The sequence below is a fragment of the Tetrao urogallus genome (assembly GCF_951394365.1).
Source record: "Tetrao urogallus genome assembly, chromosome: 28".
Taxonomy (NCBI): Eukaryota; Metazoa; Chordata; class Aves; order Galliformes; family Phasianidae; genus Tetrao; species Tetrao urogallus.
In genome coordinates, this window is record NC_136841.1 from 246,305 (window position 1) to 267,843 (window position 21,539).

General features: G+C 41.5%; 1 pseudogene across 1 annotated transcript; it reads left to right on the forward strand.

Annotated features, from left to right (window-relative positions):
• Positions 1-20,633: 20,633 nt before the first annotated feature.
• LOC306956234 (feather keratin 4 pseudogene) lies at positions 20,634-20,930 on the forward strand (annotated as a pseudogene). Its single transcript has one exon. The product of its transcript is annotated as a feather keratin 4 pseudogene (transcript).
• Positions 20,931-21,539: the final 609 nt, after the last annotated feature.

Consider the following 21,539-nt stretch of genomic DNA (forward strand, 5'->3'; position numbering starts at 1 on the left):
TGCTGGCCAGCGGCTGGGGGCATTTGGCCTCGCAGGGATTGGAGCAAGCCAGCTGGTTGGTAGCCATCACCCGGCTGTGGCACAGGTTTCCTGAAAGTTAATTGTAAAATTAGACAGGGGAAAGGAAAGAAAAAAAAAGTCTTGGTTGTCATTGCTTTTATTTTTTCTTTTTTTTTTTCCTGCATGCTTGGTAATTGATGCTTCTAAGCTTGGCTCTAAGGGAACTTCAGACAGATAACTTGGAGAAAAGAAACTGTTTAACCCTCTCCCCATCTCTATAGCCTTTTCCTTAATCTTTTTCTCTCTTTCTGATTTGCTCCTATAAGCTTGTTCCCTTCCTCCCAAAGCCCAAATCATCCCCTTTCCCTGTGTTTCCCATCCCCCCAAGCTAACTCTGCTCTGACTCCTCCCTGCCCTTGGCAGTGCTTCCTGCAGACAAGCAGTAGCCTGTTCCCACAGCGTCTCCTCTCCTCCCACCCACAGCCTCCAGGGCTGCACCCACTCTATGTGCTGTATGGATGGGGTGCAAGCTGGGGGATCCGGGTTTTCCACACTTCTGAATATCGAATTATCTGTTTATGAATCTACTTTATTTCTTTCTATTATTTTCCATGTAAATTCCTGCTATTAACAGGCATTGTTCCATTAAGACACGGAAAAATTCAAGGCAGAGAGTAAACAGGGGTTTTCAAATATAGATTTAATAAATAAAATGCGTTGCTTACAGCATTCATATTGTAGATGAGTGGTTGGTCAATTGTTTTATCAACGGAAAAGTGGTAAACGGTGTCATAAAATAGGTAGCCAGATATGCTTTCTAATGAATAAACAATTATATTGCAAAGCATGGAGTGTCCGAAGCTGCTTTCCCTGACTTCAGGAGCTCAGTGCTGCCTTCTACCAGGGGCTGGCAGAAGGAAGGAGCAAGCTCGCGAGCTCTCTGGTCTATTTTCTTCTCTCAGCGGTAGCCAGGGGAACAGAAAACTGTCTCCAAACACCTCATTCTGCAGAGGGTGGGGGCAGGGGGAAAGCATGCATAGCGTTTATTCCTCAAACACCCTTAGGTTTGAACTCAGCATTGACCTGAAAAAATTGTGTAATTTATCCTCTGTAAAGACATGAAAATGCCGGCAAAGCCACGTGCTAATAGTTAGAAGTGAGAGCTTATTTTCAAAGTTATATGAAGTAAGAGTATGTAATCATCAGCTGGTGTAGCTTGTTAGGACTCCAAGTAAACTAATAACAAATAAAAGCAGTCTGCATCTCTATAGCGGAGCAAAGCTATTTAAAGCAATGAAGTTTTACTTAAACGGCCATCTACAGAATGCCACCCCCTCTACATCCCCCTCCCCCTCCCTCCCCCTCCCCTCAGCAACTGCCAAATCCCCCTTGCATGGCAAATTAGCAAAAACAGAGCTAAAAACACGCTGCTCTTCTGCGAAGTTTGCCAAGAGAAGAGATTAAACTTCCTGCATCTCCTATCAAATTAGCAGCGCAGAGTCTCGAGAAACCCTTGATTTTTATTTTACAGCCTTTATCCTGCAGAGAAAAAAAGAATCTACAGAAAGGTGTTTACTAATCCCACTGATAGCGCTTTCATGCAGGATTTAGTCCCAGTTTTTAACAAGATTTACGCTAAAATAACATCAAATTCATAGTTGTCAAATCAGACTTACTCAGTGTACCGCAGAGAACAAACCAAGAGAAGTAGTGAGAAAAGCTGTGTGTGAAAAGAGCGTTTATATCCTTCCTCAGATTGCCTGGAGGATCTGAGCCACCCTTTGTGTAAAGCACCTTAATTACTTATGAAGCAAACTTTGTTGCATGTATTACTCCTGTAATTGTTTTGCTTGCTGTTTATGGTTATCTGAAGCTGAGTAATGACTCAAAATGCAGACTGTAAGCTGCCAGTTCCTTTAATCTTGAAGTTTCCTGGTTTTGCTCTGCTGATTTTGTTAGGAATTAAAAATACGTGGCTGTTTTTTGTGACTTATCTTTGCTAAAAACATGAGTGCACAGAGAGTCGGAGATGTCAGTATCACAGTGAGTCAGTGCATGAAAGAACTCTTTCCCTGTTGGAAATACAGGCTGACATAGACTCTTCCACGCCTAGATAAATCTCTAGAGGCACAGGGCTTCCTTCTCATCTGATATAATGTTAATGGAGTTGATGGAAGTGCTGTTAACGAACTCAGAGGAAGTAACTGGTGCAAAAACTTGACAGCAAAACTAGCTTTTAAATAAAGATGAAATCATCTCCAATTCTGAAGCCTAAAAGAAGGAGCTGATTAAACAAATGCTTTACATTTTTTATTCTGTGTGAGGTCAGAGAAATATAAACCCACTAAGATATCTTTTACTATTAACATAAAATGATTTCCAAGTATGATATACTGACATGTTTGTGAAGTACTTTGAATTCTTGTTTCCCAGTGTCTCCAGAATATTCCTCTGCAGCCTGGGGGATGTTCAGGGCTGCCTCACCAAATAAGAGTAATTCATGACACAAACATCAAGACAGTGGATTTAATTTATCTAAGCGTGCTTGGTGTCTTTATGCACAAAGCCTCCCTCCAGAGGGAGGATGGAGTGCAGTGAACTGATTTATTGAGAATTGATGTCCCCCATGTATCTATCACTGAATTCCTCCTGCTGGTCTTTTGCCACCAGGGGGAGCCTTCCTGTGTTCAGGAGCCTCCCATCATGCACTGCTCCTCTGCTCACCTGGGGGCAGAGTTAAGGGGATTGGGGCAGCCTGAGGCTGCGTTTGGGCTGTGGGTCTATGCTATGGCAGAAGTGGCCACAGGTTTTCATGATTTGCTCCCAGGGAGGTGGTACAAATATTGCACACATGGAGGAAACTCGCAATTCAACTGCAAATATAATTGTGTTCTTGTCTATTTTTTTTTTCTTTTACCAAGATCTTGTGGTTCTAATTTAACATAACATCTGTCCAGAAGACTGTTGCTCTCGGGAATTGCCATTTCAAAGCATGGCGTTTAGAACACATGCAGCAAGAATGGAATTTACCGCTCTAAAACGATTCTAGCTTAGGACAGTGGATTCTTGTTTCGTCTTCACGGCACTTGGGAAATCCCTGACATAGGCAGGAACTGAATCCTGACTGTCGTGCTAAGATGCATTCCCTTAGCTAGCTATGAAAGAATGAATTCTTCTGAATTTCCTCCTATGCAGTATTGCTAAAATAGATTTTTTCCCCACTCTAGTTTTTATATTGTACTCTGGAGTGACTAATAAAGGCAACAGAGTGCAAAGAGTAAGGTAGGCTGCATATACCACAATGTACAATGTTAATATTGTGAGCACCTATTAACTTTAAATCATTTTAGATAATTATACCCTTGTGCAAGGCAGGGACAGCATTAATAATGGCTCTTGTCTAGCTAAAATATGATCTCTATGGCCAAACCAGTTCTGTTCAACTTCATAGTGCAGAAGACTTGTTTGTAAAGCTGAGTCAGGAATGCTTGCTAATGAAGGAATAATCAAAGGGAAATACTTAGGAATGGATGCTCTGCTGATGTAGATCTGCAACATTCACTCTCTGAACTTCAAAGAACCTCTATATGCTTACCTCATCTGCAAATACATTGTATCAGCACAAATTCTGCCCATTAGGCAATTACAAATTGAAATGCAAGTCCAGATTGAGAACAAAAGTTAATCACTTATGTATTTAACTCAGAGCTCCATGATTTCTTACACTAGCAGAAACTCTGGCTTTCTGATTTTATACAAACTACAAGTGAAAGTTAAACAATTCAAAATCTGAGGCAGCACATTGCAGTCTAATTAGGACAATACCAGAAGTGACCTTGATCATCTCCTTTAATATGATACTCTTACCCAACACTAGGCGTCACCTACAGCTATTGTCATTATACAGCAATTTGCATAGGCCACATATTAATGTTTGTGAAACATTTGCAGTCCTCAGCATTCCCATGGCATTTAATTACACAGGGTGTTTCCAGAAACACCTCGTAAATCCTAATGCATGGCAAGAAGGCGTACAATTGAACAAAGCTGCACAGCTACTGGAAAAAATAAAATAAATCCATCAAGCTAGGTGTCAAATAGGGTTATGGAAAGCTTTGTTGAAGAATGTATTCCAGTTCAACTGAGCAGGCTCTTTACTGAGGGTCTTCCAATAACACTGGTGGATCAAAAAGGGGAACATTGTCTTGCTTGATGATCTGGTGGTATGTGCACTTGCTGGCTGGGATCTTGGTTTTCCAGGCTTGTCAGAACTGATGTTGTGGGGCTAGGGCTCCATGGCTGTTCCACATCTTTACCAGTTCACTTCTAGGTGTTAACAACCCAGCAGACAGAGTAGGAGAAGAACTGATTTATACAAACTCCAAGTTTGTGTGAGAAATCTAGAGGGAGGAAGTGCTGAAAAAGCACAGGAGGGAAAGAGAATGAAGGGAGCAGAACAGATAAGAGGCACACAGCTCACCATGGGATGACAGAGCAGTACTGAAATATGTAGTAACACAAGGAAGTCCAAATGGTGGCTTGTTGGGTGTAGGAAAGCTGAAAAAAAAAGTCACTTTAATGATGTAAAATGTGTTTAGAGTGTAATACCTAAGGCTGCATGTTGTCCTTGGTCTTTCCACGGGTCTTATGTTTTCTTCCTGCTAGCCCTGTGTTGTGTAGCTTTTTTTTTGTTTGTATATAGAAGCCAGAGCCATACAACCAAGACTAAAATCCAGAGTTAACCCTGGGTTACTTAGCCTCTACAGCTCCCTCTAGCTGCCTAGTGTGGCATTGCATAACCTGCCTCAGTTTCCCTTTGTCTTGAATTTTCTTTAGCTTTCACACCTAAGCAGCAGCACAGATGGTATCCAGTACATAAGTAGCAAACTGCTTTTCTTCTGCCACATGCCATGTGCACAGCCTTATTCTTAGGTGTCCAATTACCTTTTTTCAACACAAATATAAATATGGGTGCTGAAGTTGCTGGTTGATTTCCTAGATTTGGATAAGGAGCAGGCCAGGTTAAGTTCTAGTGGTGTATATCTGATATTTATTACCTGTAATGTTAGAGTCAAAGTGAAGCTTGCATTGCACTGACTACAAAATAGCAATGTCAGAGACAGTCTCTGAATGGGGCCATATCTGAGATCATCAGTCTGGCTCGCCAAAAGGTGTGGAAGGAGTTATTCTCACTGCTTACTGTCACTACAGAAGAGCAGTTCACAAATGTAGAAGGCTGAAACCTCCTTGATGAGTGAGAGTTAGGGAGAAGTTGGAGTCAGGCCCTTGTAGAGTTGCATTGCACGTGAAAGAGGAGCAATAAAACTGAAATGGAACATGTTCACATTGACATAAGGAGAGAGAAAAAAATGAAAAATCCTTCCTGTGAAGGAGTTGACCGAGAAACCTAAGAAAATCTTCAATCAGTTGATGATTAGGTGAGATCCATTGGCTAAACATTTCTCTGCCATTTTGAGTCATGTTTTCCCAGATGTGATGGGCAGATCTGAAGCATTTTCTTTAAAGCAGTTGTTTCTCAATGGAAGCAAAACAAATAGAGATCATAGGGAATTGATTTTGGTGTATTTTTGAAAAAATGGATGTTTTTCAGTCCTATGGTATCACAGCTCACTGAAATGTGATTGTTTGCAGTACTTTGTTTGTGGTACTTTCAGAAGGTATTGCAGAGCCTTCATAAAATTTTATCAAAGTATTTGCTCTCTGCATTCAGCAGGATATATTTAACAAGTGAATCTTTCCCTCAGGGGGATCCCACACATTCACCTCAGAATTTAAGAACAGTTTATGGCATGGAAACCTGAAGTCATTTAATCAGGATCAAACCACAGGAATGTAAACAAATTATACAGGAGAATGAAGAAGGTACTTTTAGCAATCTGTGGGCGTAGCAGCTTAATCCAGTGAGAGTCATTTCATGTCCTCCATGGAGGACTTCAGAGTTGAGATGGTTATGGGGTGAGAAATGCTGCCCAGTAATGGACCTCTGGTCCCAGTGTCCCTCATACTTGTCAGTGGGGGGGAGAGGGGAGCTTGGCTGCTAATGGAAGTCAAAGTACTCAAAGCTCAGGGGTTGGAAATGACAGCTACATTAGCAAAGTGTCATAAATGGAGTGCAGGTTTTAACATGATGTTAGTATTTGATATTTGAGTGTTGTCTGTGACATGGTTCCATCTGTTTTGTGGCCATGTTTTATGGAAAAATAAAAAAACCACCTAAAAATGAGTTTGAGATAATAATTTTGAAGTTTCTTCTATTAAAATAGGCACAGGTAGATGCTATTGCTTAACGGCTCCTTTAGAGGGCAGCCCAGAAACTAGGGATAAGGATTGGAGAAGGTGATGAATTGAGGAAAAGAAGATGGCAAAATTATGTCTTCCTGCTCATCGAAATACTCTGAGATAGGACACAGGCAGAAGAAAAAGTTGGAGAGAATCAGGAACGTGGATTCTGCCTCATGGGAAGGCTTGGTACGATGAATAAAATCATTTTGCACAGTCAAAGTTTAAGATTGGTTTTGTCTGATCCGGATAAGTAGTAAAGGCAGTCATAAAGATCTGGTTTTGGGACATCTAAGTTGAGTTAAATGATATTGATTTTATAGTAGGAGCTTTGCTTATGTAAATAAACACAGAAGCACTTGAGAAGTACTTTGAAACTCTTTCCCTGAGGGCAACTGGTGGTTTCCCAGAGAATGGTTTTGCCTCTGGGACCCTTTGAAAGGAGATGGGTTTGTTGGACTGGACTGCTACAGGGCAGTGATATTCCAAACACATGAAAATGTTGTGTTTGTGCCCAATTTATACTGAGCATAATGCATCCTGGACTGATGAAGGGGAGAGAGAGCAAGACAGATGTATGGATGCCAACGTCTCGGGGTTTGTCCCATGCTCTTGAAAAAGCTTCAGGGTATGTGAGAGAAAAGTTGGTTAAAACGAAATGTGAGATCATTATTTTGCAGCTTTTCACCTGCAAAATCCTGCTTGCAGTCCTTGCATTCATTTCTAATGCGTGGTTTGTTTCTCAACATCTGGATGTCAAAATGTGAGGGCATATGCCGAGTTTCACAACTCTGCCTGTGTACAAACATAATTAATGTTTGTGAAATACTGGGGACTTCAGGAAGATGTGCTATTACTGAAAGGATCAATCAGCAGTTGCTCTAATTGATGGAAGTTAAAGCTGCAGGTTTAATTAGCAGACTCCAAGAACTTGAATGGATGAGTATGGGGAAGGCTGTTGGAAATTACACTGAGGGAAAAGATGTCCACTTCAAAATCTTATGAGGCAGCAGCATTTGTTTCAGACTTCAGGATGTGCATTTTTATGTCATTTTTCATGGATTTATGCCCACAGGTTTCAAGTCATCCCTTTATATCTGTCCTGTTTTCTTGAATATTTTGGAAGCACGGGAAGGGAGAAGGTGTTAATCCTTCGTACTCACACAGTGTAGCCAATTAAAGACAGAATCACACCCCTGCCTGGCCTCTTCAGTGCCCTAATGCTTAGGCTAATAGCTCATTAGTTCTAGCTGTTATTGAGTGTTGGCCAACTCCTGTTTGCTTTGCACCATTAAGTTGCACATATCCACGTTGCAGGCTTCTTTTGCACAAGCTGTCCCAACAGAGTGACCTGGAGAGAATGTCACAGTGCTGCTGCCACATCTGAGTGCTCAGCTGAGGATTTTATCCTGTTTTCTTGGGAACAGACTTGAGAGCTGCCTGAGAAACTCATTGTAGTGCTCCAGTTAAGAACCAGAAAATCCGCATCTGTTGTGCATGTGCCTATGCTCCTGATAGCCAGCGAAGGATGGTGTAGGGCTGGGTGGGCTTTTGTGATCTGCTCTGATGCTGCTCAGTGCACAGCACTCATTGTAGATTGCAGAGCATCATTCTTCCATTCGAAAATACAGTTGGGATGGATGCTTTAAAAAATAGGAAGTTCGATAAATGTTGGGGGGTGATCAAGTTGGTGCTGGTGTGGGAGCTGTGCCTCAGGCAGGTGACACCATCAGTGGTGGCACTCAGGAGGGTTTGAAAATAAAATGTAGAGAAGGTTAAAAAAAAAAGAAAAGAAAGGAAAACTGAAAAGTGCATGCTGCATGATAATGTTTAATGCAAACAAGAAGCTGAGTATACATGTGCTACATGTGCAAAATGAGATGGATAGGATATAAGCAGAAGAATTCCAGGGCTTCATGAGGGTCTACAATGAATCTCCAGTTACATGGCACTGCATAGGTTGTTCTTTTTTTTTTTTCTTTAATCGTAAGCATTTTACAATGAAATCTGCTACTACAATTGCTTGAATTTGCTGGGTTGTTTTGCTTTGCCCTGGTTTGCATCAAATGAGATATAAGCTCATATAAGTAGAGAAATAAGCTGTTAAATCATTACATTATGCATTATGGTTCTAAGCAGAAGTAAAGCGTAAAGTAAAGACTTATAAATGCCTAAGAGCTGATTATTATTATTATTATTGATGGTAAATCCTGGTTCAGCAAAGAACACAAGTGAATGTCAATTTCGGTTAAAAATTTCATTTTGGAACCCAAGATTTTCAGATTTGTATAATTTTAAGAAGTTATTTTACTTTTTTGTTTGTTTGTTTGTTTTTCAAGAGGAATTGATAATAAACATCAGTGTTGGCATAAAAACTTGAATTTATTTAGAAACACAGGCTTATCAAATCAGGAAATTTATTTTTGAAAATCTTGTTTCTCGGAGAATTCTTTTTCATCCGAATTTTGAATAAGACCAATAACCAATTCTCAATTTCTTGTTTGGAAATTCTGGTCCTCATGCAGGTTTAATGCCAGGAAGCCATTCCCTTATTGACTCCACTGGGAACTGTGGGAGCTCAGCACTTCTACAATCCATCATCCATAAACTTAGTCGTGATCTGTCTTTTTCCAGTTCTGTTTGTTTGTTTGTTTGTTTGTTTTTTAAGTTATTCCAGCATGGATATCCACAGACTTAGGTAGGCCTACAAGTTCTAAGACACAATGGTTTGGAGAAGTGAGGAGACAAAGGATTACCGCTTCCTGAATCAAAAAATGATAATTCTGAGTTACATGCTGTCCCAGAACCACACATGCCCCTCAACCCAAGAGATCCCCTGGAACCAAGCAAGTTGCTGATATCAAAGAGCGCAGTAGTTCCCACTATGGTTTGCTGAGGGAAAGTGGTGAGAGTTGGGCCTGGATAGATCACAGAATATGGTGGCGAGTCGGGCTCCACTATGTCCACTATCGTGTCGGGATACTTTATGACACAGGTCTCATTGGAGGTGATGGCAAAGGGCTCGGGGCATGCCACCCCCGGCGGCAGGCAGCACTCGTCAAAGGGCGACATGGGATGGATCCAGACCTGAAACACAGGAGAAAAGAGGAGGGAGGAGGAGGTGGTCAGTCCAGTGGGGAGCTGTAGTGTTGGATGTCAGGATTTTAGGATGAAAGAGTTGTGGGCTGGATACTGTGAATGCTGGCAAAAGGGAGAATTGTGAGGTGCAGAAGTTCTAGGTAATTGATGGTCTAGTACTGGATATAGAGGCAGGGGGGCTGGATCTTGATGATCCTTGAGGTCCCTTCAACCCAAACCGTTCTGTGATTCTATGAGAAGCGCTGGTTTCTGTCTTCTCCATAAGTAGCCCTTTTTAATTTAATTGTTTCAATATCTAATGATACTTTCTAGATCATGGCTGTTCTCAGCCTAAAATGGTTATTATTTATCAGCATTCTTAACTTGTTGCACTGCTGATTCCCTCCCACAGCCTGTTGAACCTCGCTGAAAGCTGTAACCTGAACTCAAACCCATGTTAGGACTCCAATTTTAATCCTCAGCACTGGCAAAACTGAAGCACGGGATGAAGTGAGTTACCTTATCTCACGTGGTTAGAAGTGGGTCAGAACTGGGATGGAGATACACCCATCTTTTATTAGTCCCATTGTTTATCATTCACATTACAGTATCTTATATCTGAAACCACACAGCTCTTTAAAACCATACCTGATATCAAGGACAGATTTTCTTGGGCATTGATTAATTATAGATTGACAAGCAGTCCTTGCCCTGAATTGTGCCCACACTAATTAGGCGATGCAAACAGAGTGAGGGAGAAGCAATAATTTCCTTCACTTTATCAGCACGAAACTGATATGGAAGAGATTAAGGGATGGCAGGAGGGTCCACATGAATCCCAACATTTACCCCCTGAGTTTGCGGGAGAAAGACAAGAAATCTCCCTGACTTTTCTCCATCCAAACATCTTGTTTTAGCTATGTGTCTTTGTTGTCTTCTCCCACCCTCAGGGCTGCATCTTCAGCTTTTGCCAATTGCCCCAGTGCCTGACTTGAAGGTAAGGAGAAGGCAATGAAGAAGGTATTGGCAGCTGAGGAGCTGGGTTTAAGTGTTTAGGTTCCCCTTGGGCAGGGGGAAGACCCGCTGCCACGTATCAGTCTGAAGGCAGCGATCCTCAATGCAGCCCATCCTAGCACCCACATAGAGCTGGAGAGAGAACATTTATATGTTCCTCCTAGAATCTGCACTGTCTAAAACACATCTTAAACAAAAACAGCAAAGTGGCTTTTCAACAAGAATATCTGAGCTCCAGTCCCCATAGGCTTTTGTAAATATTTAGAGCACATTCTTTGACTGTTCAAAGGCAAAAGGCATTACTGTCTGTGAAACAGCTGAAGGTGAGAGCATCAAACAAATATTTGAAGTTGAATTGTTTAATGTGTCAATTCTCGTAGTATTAAAAAAGAAATGCTTGTCAGTATGAAATTGAGACTTCCTAGAGTTCTGAGGGAATCCTATATTCCCTTCCCAGCCTAAATGAACTGGTGGCCTGAATGCTAACGTCGTTTGCAAATGCCAGTGTTTGCCTCTGAAGTGTAAAACTTCAATTGACTTAAACTTAAAGCACAACAGAAAGTATATTTCTGGAAGAGCATCCCCTTACCACTTCTTAAGTTTAACCTATTATTTGATTAATATTTAGATAGCAATAAGTAATTGATTCAAAATTGACTTACCCGGATCACCAAGGAGAAGAGTTTAAGAAAAGTGATTAGGAGAGTTCTACGTAGCAAATGCTTTTATACACTTAGTCAAATTGCCTGGAGGATGTGACACCCTTTTTGCATGAAGTCTTAATTAGTTGCAAAACAAAGTTTGCTGCATGCATAACTTCTGCAAGTAATGAAACTGTTTTGCTTGCTGTTTGTTTGCTGGCTATTGGATCTTCACACAGTGTGCTAACGTGCTGCTACACCCTGCAGGCAGGATTCACTTCAACATCTCATGGGTCAAAAAGAACTAGATAGTCTCCATTAACCACATTTCAGTTATATTATGACTTGATTAAGCATTCATTTATACACTTCAATCTGAAAGGAATTGAATGGAGCATCAGCAGTAGCACTTGCTGTCAGGGAAAAGCATTTTATTTTCTTCTAGTGAATTTGCACTCCTGTGCAGCATAGAAGAGGGGAAAGTTTACCTCTGAAATGTGTTACAGTGTGATACGAAGCTGTTATGTGAATATACATGCTAAAGGGTTAGCTATAATGGCTAACATTTGTAGCCATTTCCCCATGAGACTGACCATCTCAGTGCAGAACTGATTTCTGGGGAGAAACCTCTGTTATTTAACATCCACTTCAGTCCTTACAGACAGAAGTTGCATGGGTCTGAAGTGGAGCATGCAGATTTGCTTTGGCCATGTTGCAATTAAAGGAAGGCAGATGTCACCCACGTTTTTTGTCACTGACTCAAAGTGAAGTCAAGGAGAATCATGGGACTGTGTTTTTTTTTTTGTTTTTTGTTTTTTGTTTTTCTTTTAATAGCTTATGGACTGGGTTGAAAAGGGCAGTACTACAGGAAAGGAAGATTGCAAGAGATTGCACTGCACGCTGGAACTGGTCTTTCCATCCAGCCTTTGTTTGCTTTCTATGACTTCCGGAGAAGGTAGTGTGGATGGGAGTGTTTTTGATGTCATTCACTGACACAGCAGCTCATAAATCAGAAACAGTTTAGTATTGTTTTGGTTTTTTTCCAAATAAAATTACATCAAAGGTATTCTTAATTAAGATCTTATTGCAAGGGCATAGTTCATTTACATGCTGAGGAACACTTCAGCAGAATAGAACTCAGTGTGTTGCATTAACATACACACAAAATGATTTATCTGCACAAATGACTGAGAACCACTCAATCTTTTGTGCTGGTTCAGGAGTCCATGTAAATATTTCAGCCTTAGGACCCTTTGAACAACTTATCAAGCTACAGATAGTTTGACGTGAAGGAAAGCTTTAGGAAATAGTTACAAACAAAAGAATCATCCCTCCTAGTTTGCAAGGCAAGAAGGGCAAGCATGTCATTGCCCATGAGGATGGCTTGACTTTGCTTGGAATACAAAGGGAAGTGATTGCATTGACAGAAGGGTCTTGAGGTTACTGGAGCATCTGCCATCATTCGTCCAGCATATTTCAAAACCAAACGTCTGCTTGAGGCTATGGGGTGAAAAAAGGTTACCTGTTCCTCCTGTGTAACACAGGTGAGATATTGCTTCTATTCACAGAAGGCAAATATCGTGCAGATTAAGAGCTCTGTTTCTTGATTGTCTCTTGTGTTGCTCCTGACTGTGAATAGACATCTGTGGAGGAATATTATGCATGCAGTGACACTTCTCTTCTGCCAGAAGGTGGCAAGTTTGGAGGAAAAGTGGATTTCTGTTTAATCTCATTTCTGTATTGGCTTTTTTTCCCAACTTTTTTTTTTTTTTTTTTAAATCATCTCCTACCCAGAATATTTTTTAGGGCCATAGTAAGAAATGGATGCGGAAAAATTGATTTCTAATTAGGAGTAGGATTTCTGAACAAGTAAGAGGGGAATAAAGGTAACTGGGGATATCCTAAAAATCTACCTGTATCATTTATCTGCCTAAGCACTGCTTTGCCAAAGAGGGACTGTGTAACATCACAGCCATGCGTTGGAATTCATCCAGCTGGAGTGCTGCAGGTATAGAATCACACACATATTTGGTGATCCATATACATTTATTTAGTGGACTCGTTCAGAATAATTCGCTCATTATGATTTTCACTGTTGCCATTTGACCACAGAGGGTGTGATTGGTTGTATTAATGCAAGATGTGATAATACACGTGTGTGTTGTACTAATACACCGTGTGCTGCTCACAATCCAAATAGAAATAAACCTGGAAAACTTACCTGTGGTAAAAGGCATTTTTTAGCCAACTGTAACACAGCACTGGTGCTGTTCCTAGCAGGGAGAGCTATTATATGCTAAGGGTCCTTTAATGACAGCAAGTGCTCATTTGTTAATTTTATTGGCAAGGAAGAGGACCACCTGTGTTGGTGGTGCAGGTGTAGATCCTGCTGGTGGGAGAGCCCATGGGGTTGGTGTGGAGGAGTTTCTTTCCCAAAGCATTGAGTTGCTTTGGGCACTGCCTGAAGCAGTGTGATGCCCCATAGAGGCTTTGCTGCCATTGCTTCAGGCAAATGGATACGGACCTGGGTAACAGCACAGGGAGATAATGGCACAAAACCCTTAGCTGCCAACCATACTCATCTCTAATGTCACCACCACTCTTCCACATCTTCTCTCTCTCTCCTGGAATGCCCCAGGGTGGGTCAGTGCTTTGTGTCACATTGCATCGGTGGGGATCCATGGGACTCTTAGTTTCTTTGCAGTTTGGGGCGCTGTGTTAAATAGTACCCAACATTTCCCTTGCAGCTAAGTTTTTCATTGCCTTGAGCCAATTTTAATTCTAGCTATTATCTAGGTTTAATAAAGTGAAGCACAGAGGCTAAATGCATCACCAGAGGTCACTTGGTGAGTGAATGGAACAGTCTGGAGTAAAACAGGCCTTCCTCTTCGGCGTTTATCATATTTATAATTGGAATTCCAGCAAATGTTTGAAGCTTTAACTGAGATTGCATTGCACTGGGCCAATAAAGGACAAGTCCTTGCACTGAACAACAAACACTGGAACTGATTAGACCTGAGAAACAAAGGAGAAGGGGATTATTATCTCTTTTACAAATGCAACTATAATGCACGAGGATTAAGGGAGGGGCTGTCAGCACAGGAAAGCACAGTGAGCAATTTTTGACACGTCCTGAAATGACTTCACCAATGTTAACATAGGAAATGTGTGGCAGTCAGGAAGTAAACACAGACCATGTTTCAATAAATGACAGAGCTCCAAGAGTAGCCACCAGAGTGGTATTGTCCTATGCTGTTTCCATGATGAAACTGAAGATTTGGTGCAAAAACTCAGTCCCAAAGTTGTCTGCAGTGTGTGTGACCATGACTAATCCAGTGGTTTGGGTAACAGCACATCGTTCTCTCTGGGATATTTGTTTCTAGAAAAAGAGCTCTGAAATTGAATCTGAAGGAATAAGTGGCCTCACTGTGGCCTTCCAGTACTCGGAGGGAATGTATAAACAGGAGGGGGAATGAGTGTTTATATGGGTTGATAGTGATAGGACAAGAGTCAGGGTAGCATGGTTGGGTTGCAGTTGGACTTGTTGATCTTCGAGGTTTTTTCCAACCTGAGCAATTCTATGATTCTATGGATGATTTTAAACTAAGGCAGGGAGGTTTAGGTTAGATATTAGGAGGAAGTTTTTCACACAGAGGGTGGTGATGCATAGGAACAGGTTGCCCGAGGAGGCTGTGGATTCCCACTCCCTGGAAGCATTCAAGACCAGGCTGGATGCGGCTCTGAATAGCCTGGTCTGCTGGTTGGTGACCCTGCACACAGCAGGGGGTTGAAATGAGGTGATCTTTAAGGTCCTTTTCAACCCAGGTCATTCTGTGATCCTATGGTAAGCATCCAAGAGGATTATAAATGCTACCTGAAGTGAAGGTAATGCTGCTGTGAAGGTTAACTTGTTCAGACCAAAGCATAACATTTCAATAGGGCTGGAGACTCTATCTGTGCTTTTTCTTTTTTTCTTTTTTTTTTTCTTCATAGAACAGAAAAAGGTGCCAAGCTTTTCAAAGCTCTCTGAAGGATTTAGGATATGATCTCCAGTTAAAATCTATGCTGGCTTTTATGTTTTTTTTTTTGAAACCTGAGCTGCCATTTAAGCAAACTGCAATTACCGATGCCTAGGAGTTAATGACTATGGGATAATGATCTTTAATGAAAAGAAATCCCCTTAATAAAAATCTACACTGGGAGTCATCCTTTAGGTGATAGTTGGTTAAAAGAGAAAGAATTGTCTTACTGTGAATTTATGTGCTTTTCTGAAGAGAATAGTTAGAGAGAAACAAAGGAAAGAATAAGGAGAGGAGTGAGAAGCTTATATTGTGGAAATGTTCTTAAACTGACTGAAGGATTAAAGATGTTTTTGTGCTTGAGGTCCTATTTATCCATGCAGGTTTCTACTTCCACCTGCTCATGTGTGCTGGGCTGCACACAAAAGAACACAGATTCATATTCTGCCTGTGGGTTTCTTTCCTTGGAAATGTAGAAGATCCTAAGCCATCTCTTGAGTCATTCTCCTGACTCTGGAAACAGCCTCTGGAATTGAAGAATATTCCTTTCGTTGCTCCTTTTTCAACATGAGCATATGAATGCTACAGGTCTTTCTAAGCCCCCTTTCCCAAAATGCAAATGAAATGAAAGACGAGCAGATCATTCATTCATACACAAATGTTCTTCCCTGTTTAGACATACATAGACAGTGAGCAAATAGGTTTTCATTCAAGTGGCTTTTGAGAAGATGGTTTTGTATGAAAAGGTTCAGTCTTGCTCTACAATGTGATTTCAGGCTGCCTATGTTTGAGATGCCTGCCAACATTGCAAAGCTACTCCAATCAAAAGCCAAAAAAAAAAGCATGTGATGCAAGCACCTTAACACATAACTAGAGAATGTATATTAATAACCTTGACACCTATTTCAGGGTGACTTTGTAACTTTGCTTTAAAATGCTGCAATCGTGCTGGATACTTAAAATACGGTAATAAGCATTTTGCATGTATAAATCTTTAATGAAGGCTTGCAAAGTGCATAGAAATCCTTTAATCAGAAACTTCTGTCAGCTGTTTCCAATGGCTGTCATTGCTCTGGGATCTTTACAAAGGCATCTACATCACAGGAATAATTCAGAAGATGAGAAAAGGGACTGAATTAGTTATGTTAAAAAAAAAAAAAAAAAAAAAAAGAGAGAGAAAGAGAATACCAGCAATTAAGGAAATTAAATGGTTGTTAGAGAAAGATGGTGGAGCACAAATAATTTTTATGCTAGAATCTCCCTGTCTCTCACAAGAGAGATTCCCAGCCACCTTACCTTCTGCACCTTGTCCAAAGAGACTGACTCGCATAGTTCAGGAGATGGTAAAGGAAACCTGCCAGGAGTTTTTCACACCCAGCTACAAATGTAATCCTGGCATTATGAGAAAGAGTCATCCTGGCTCATCAGCTTTGTCCAAACAGCTGACTGCTATGATTGTCTGCCTCCAGATTATGCCGCAGGTCTCCAGGGCAGAATGAAGATCTCCTGGTATGGAGGAGAGCTAAAATGAGGGAACAAAGAAAATATAAAATCCTTTCCCCTCTATAGCAGATCATATGTGCTTACTCCCCGTAAGCATGTAGGGTCCTCAGGCATCGCCAGTGGCAGAGGGGACTGTCCTTATTTTATGGCCATATCTTCAGTATTGCTTCATGCAGAGCCCAGTGATTCCCTATCATCTTTCCTCTGAGATCCCCGTGAGTCTCTTTGGAGCCAGGTGAAAGCTGTAAGTGAAGACTGTCCCAGTCTGTCTGGGAAGACAGAATGAGAACATTGCCCAAATCGCTCCTGATTAAGCCAGAGTGCTTTAAACAATACTGATTTTTTAGAAAGCATTTGCCTTGAAAACAAGACATCTGAGGGGCTCTACATTTAGATCCCAAAGTAATTATTACTGAAATATACTTATAAGAAAGGAAAATAATCCACCATGGATACGACTTTTATCCAAAATATGGTTACTGTGACTTCTACTCTTGGTGGTAAAAATCATTGTAATGATGGATGTCCATGGAATGGAGTTGACCTACATCTATTGGGATAACCTGAGACTGTTTAAGGTGTGATTGGGTTTTAGTGTGAACACAATGTTGGGAAAAAATTGCATTATGAGGCAAGAAATCATGACCTGATTAAGAGCTGATGAGAGGAATGACATGCGTGACTGTGATCTGTTTATCTTGAAGGGATGCTGTTGCACAACTCATGGGTGTCTGAAGCCAGAACCATATTTTAAGTATAATAGCACTGCACTCTGCATATATAAATCATTAATGAATACCTGTGATATGACATTTGATCTAAGGAGGCCATGGAGCTTCCTGATAAGAGTTACTGCCCCAGGCATCCTTCCAACACACCTTATAATTTAGAAGAGATTTGCAGAAAAAAAAAATTACCATTCTATGAGAGAAGCAAACAAGCAGCAGGTAAACAATCCCAGATGGGGAAATCTGGAGGGCAGATCTCAGGGTACATGCAGCACTTTCCCTGATGAGCTCCTCCTATGGACTGTCAAATGCAGCTTCTGCCACAAAGATGAGCTACACAAGGGGGCAGGAAAAAATGCTGTCATCGGTGGTGGCTGCAGCTTTTCGCCCTGATTCTTGCTGACAGACCTCTTAATGAGGGTCACTGCCCAAGTGAGCATCCTGGGGGCTAACCAGAGCTTGAAGAGTGATGCTTTACCCATCAGAAAAGGTGAGGAAGGTTAGAAAGGCTATTTTCTAAAATAATAATCTAAGTTGTCTAGACAGCACATCGGTACATTATAATTGCTTTTATTTCAGACTTCAATGGAAGGAAAATCTCTAATCCTTCTGAGACCAGAAGGAGCCCACCTGCTGTGGGATCACTGAGTGTGATCTCAGGCTGTAAACCTGGAGCAGACATTTGGCTCCAGCTCTGCAGGTAAATGACTTCAGTCTGTCTTCTCTCAGCAGACATAAGGAAATTACTCTTCACTGAGATGGCCTGGGAGAGAAGGAGAGAAAGGGAGAAGAAAGGAAGAAAAGAAATTACTCTTCACTGAGATGGCCTGGGAGAGAAGGAGAGAAAGGGAGAAGGAGACAAAGGGAGAGAAGCAAAAAGTGGCAGAATTTGTATAAAACACGTATTTTTGAAATGGCAGCAGGTACAGCAGCAGGCTGATTCTTGGGAAAGTGGCCGGTTTGCGTTGACAGTCTCCAAAAAAGCACATTCCAACTTTGTTTTGCTGCCTGATGCTGCTGCATTACATAGAAAAATTCGGAGCGGCTGAAGATCTGCTCCAGAAGTTTTTAAATGCTGCCATTATGACCCACAAAACGACTTTTTAATGAAAAACTTAATAACGCTGGTTATTAAATATTGTCTGCTTAGGGAGTAACCACGACTCTCAAATTTAAAGTGAAGTTATTATCCAAGTGACATACCTGTTTAAACTTTGTCATATACTTGGAATATTTACATAGTATATGTACTTTATGTCTCAAGCATTAATGAATATTTGGGACTAACTTTGAAGCTTGATTCTTTAAAGAAGCCGAGGAAGAAGCTTCAGTATTGTTGTACAGCCCCAGGGATCTGCAGACAGACACACCTGGGTGGCTTCTAAAGGTATAATGGAAGTAAATGAAAGATGGCGATGGTGATATTGGTAGAAAATTAAGGTAGAGGTAGAAAACTTTAGCTTAATCCAAGTATACCCTTCCAGAAGTAAATAATATTTTGTACGAAAGTTTCCTAGAACTGATCATAGAATCATAAAATGACTTGGATTGGAAGGGACCCCAAGGATCATCCAGCTCCAAACCCACTGCCACAGTAAGGGCTGCCAACCTCCTTACCAAATACTAGACCAGTCTGCCCAGGGCTCCATCCAACCTGGTCTTGAACACCTTCAGGGATGGGGCATCATATATTTCACCTCAGTGACTGTCATGGGCTGCATTCTCGAGAATTTCTTCTTGTTTTATGGTAGCAAAATCTTTTGAGAATGAGAGTGAGCTTGACTATTGAATACAGAAAAATAAATACTAAACTCTTAGAGTAATAATCACCAAATAACATCATGGGATATGGTATTTTGTAGTAACACTGTTAAAAAATTAATTTTGATTCCTTCATAGTCAGTTCAATTCTTGTTTTGCTGCAGATGTGATGAATTAGGCACCATTTTCATAAATGAAATGAAACTCAGAAATGTTTGCTTCAGACATTCTTCATTTTTCTTCATTTGCTTAAGCTAAAATTACCAACACAAATTATTTGAATCTAATAGAAGTGATTGTCTGGTACACCACCTCAATGAAGCATTTGTTTTTCCTGTATTATGGTATGGTAATAAATCAACAAATGATGTGTCCAAGCAATTACATGGATGCCATCTTCCCATGTGAAGTAAATTGGTTTAATTTCTTTCCTATAAAAGAGGTGTCTGAATAACATAAGTGGAGATTCTGGGCACAAAATTGTTACTCCTGTACATAAAACCTTAGCATAATACACCTCTAATTAGACATGGGAAATAACGAAGTCAATAGCCCATACCCAATAATATCCAGCACTGGATAGTGAGAAGTATCTTTTCCATAGAGAAGTGCTTTGTAAAATAATTTTGACTTGCTTTAAAAAACTGTTTGTTTGTTGTACTGAATTCCTAAGTCAGCATTTCTTAAAAGGAGCAAATGAAAGGTCTTCATTATGGACGGATGTGACTTGGTTCTTTCAATGTAAAATTTATTTCAAAGATGCGAGGTGTGTGACAATTCTTAGGGAAAAATGCTTGGTGCATTTTTTTCTGGTCATGTACTAATTTAGGATGTCTGCCATTATTCTGATTTCTAAATGGCCCCATGAAAGACAAGCCAATGGTAAAGTGACACAGAGTGAAGAAAGAATGCATTACTTTCCAAGCAGAGTACCATTAATGTACAAATTATGAGAATAAACAGTACTCTGCTTGAGACATCGTTTGCAACATTAGTGAAGATAAAATGAAAGGATCAGAGGAGGAATGGGCATCCCATAAGCAAGGAAATGAAAGGGAAGCATTGCAAGGATCAATCCTAAAACTGTGTCTCTAGTGGGGAATGATTTGCATGCAAAGTGAGCATGTTGCTGGCACACAAATTACAAGAGAGACAGGAACTATAGGCCTGGGGCGGTCCAGATCAGTATAAAAGCCAGTCCAGCACCAAGCTCCCACATCCACTTTTCTTGCCTTCTCCTCCTTGGTGAACAAGGTGAGCTGCAGTGGCCTTCTCCTCACTCTTTTCTTTCTCTGCTTTTCCTCTTGCTCTTCTGGCTACCACTGACTCTTTGCCTGTGTGCAGGCCTTGCTCCTTGATGGTGCTCCCATTGCTCTCTTCTGCTTTCCAGTGTGGGGGGAGGTGGGAGAAGGCCTTGGGCTGACTCTGATGGGGCTCTAGAGGATCTGGATTGCCAGGCCTCTCTAAGTCCCTGCACTACTGGTCCCTTTCCCCAGCTTGTGCCTCTTTATTTGGCAAGAAGGCTGCCAGGCTGCATCTCATGCTGTGTTTTACTGTCCCCTCTCCAGGTCCACCTCCATCCCACAGCCATGTCCTGCTACGATCTGTGCCGTCCCTGTGGCCCGACCCCGCTGGCCAACAGCTGCAACGAGCCCTGTGTGCGCCAGTGCCAGGACTCCCGGGTCGTGATTGAACCCTCTCCTGTGGTGGTCACCCTGCCCGGACCCATCCTCAGCTCCTTCCCCCAGAACACCGCTGTGGGCTCCTCAGCATCTGCTGCTGTTGGCAACATCCTGAGTGCTGAAGGTGTGCCCATCTCCTCCGGTGGCTTTGGCATCTCTGGCCTGGGCAGCCGCTTCTCTAGCAGGAGGTGCCTGCCCTACTAAGGATGCCATGAATTTCCCGTGAGCCCATTGCCCAGGAAAACCGAAGCCAAGTGCCAGATTGAGGATAGAGCTGTTGGCCAGTGTTTCCAGATGGGCTGAGCACCCTCATGCCCTCCTGTAAAGAGAGGGAAGCCAGGGTCCCAGCTTATGTGTCTGGAAACACGGCCAGCAGATGTCTTCTCCTGCTTTCTTCTCATCATCATGAGTTCATATTGTCTCATGCTGTCCTGTGCCATGGGTTTATCCTGAAGCCAGCTGAGATGGCTCTGCTTCTTCTTTCTCTCACCATATGAGGGAGAAAGATATGCATCTCATTTTGGTGAAGGGGTGTAAGATCCCTTTACCATGCACTGTTTTTTTTTCTATCTTCAGATTCAATAAAATTTGTGCTGCATTATAATCTCAATTTATTTGTGTTTCTTCACTGTTGCAAAGCCCAAGCATGCTCTCCAAGGTGAAATGTGATGTTCTGGACTGCCAGGTTCAGTTCTGCTCCCAGATCTTCCCTCTACTCCTACTCCCCACTTTTTGATTCCTCAGCAATGATAAGACTGCTACACAGTCACTGCCTGTGTTTGTAGGACCACTGAGCTGCAACTGTGAATTGAA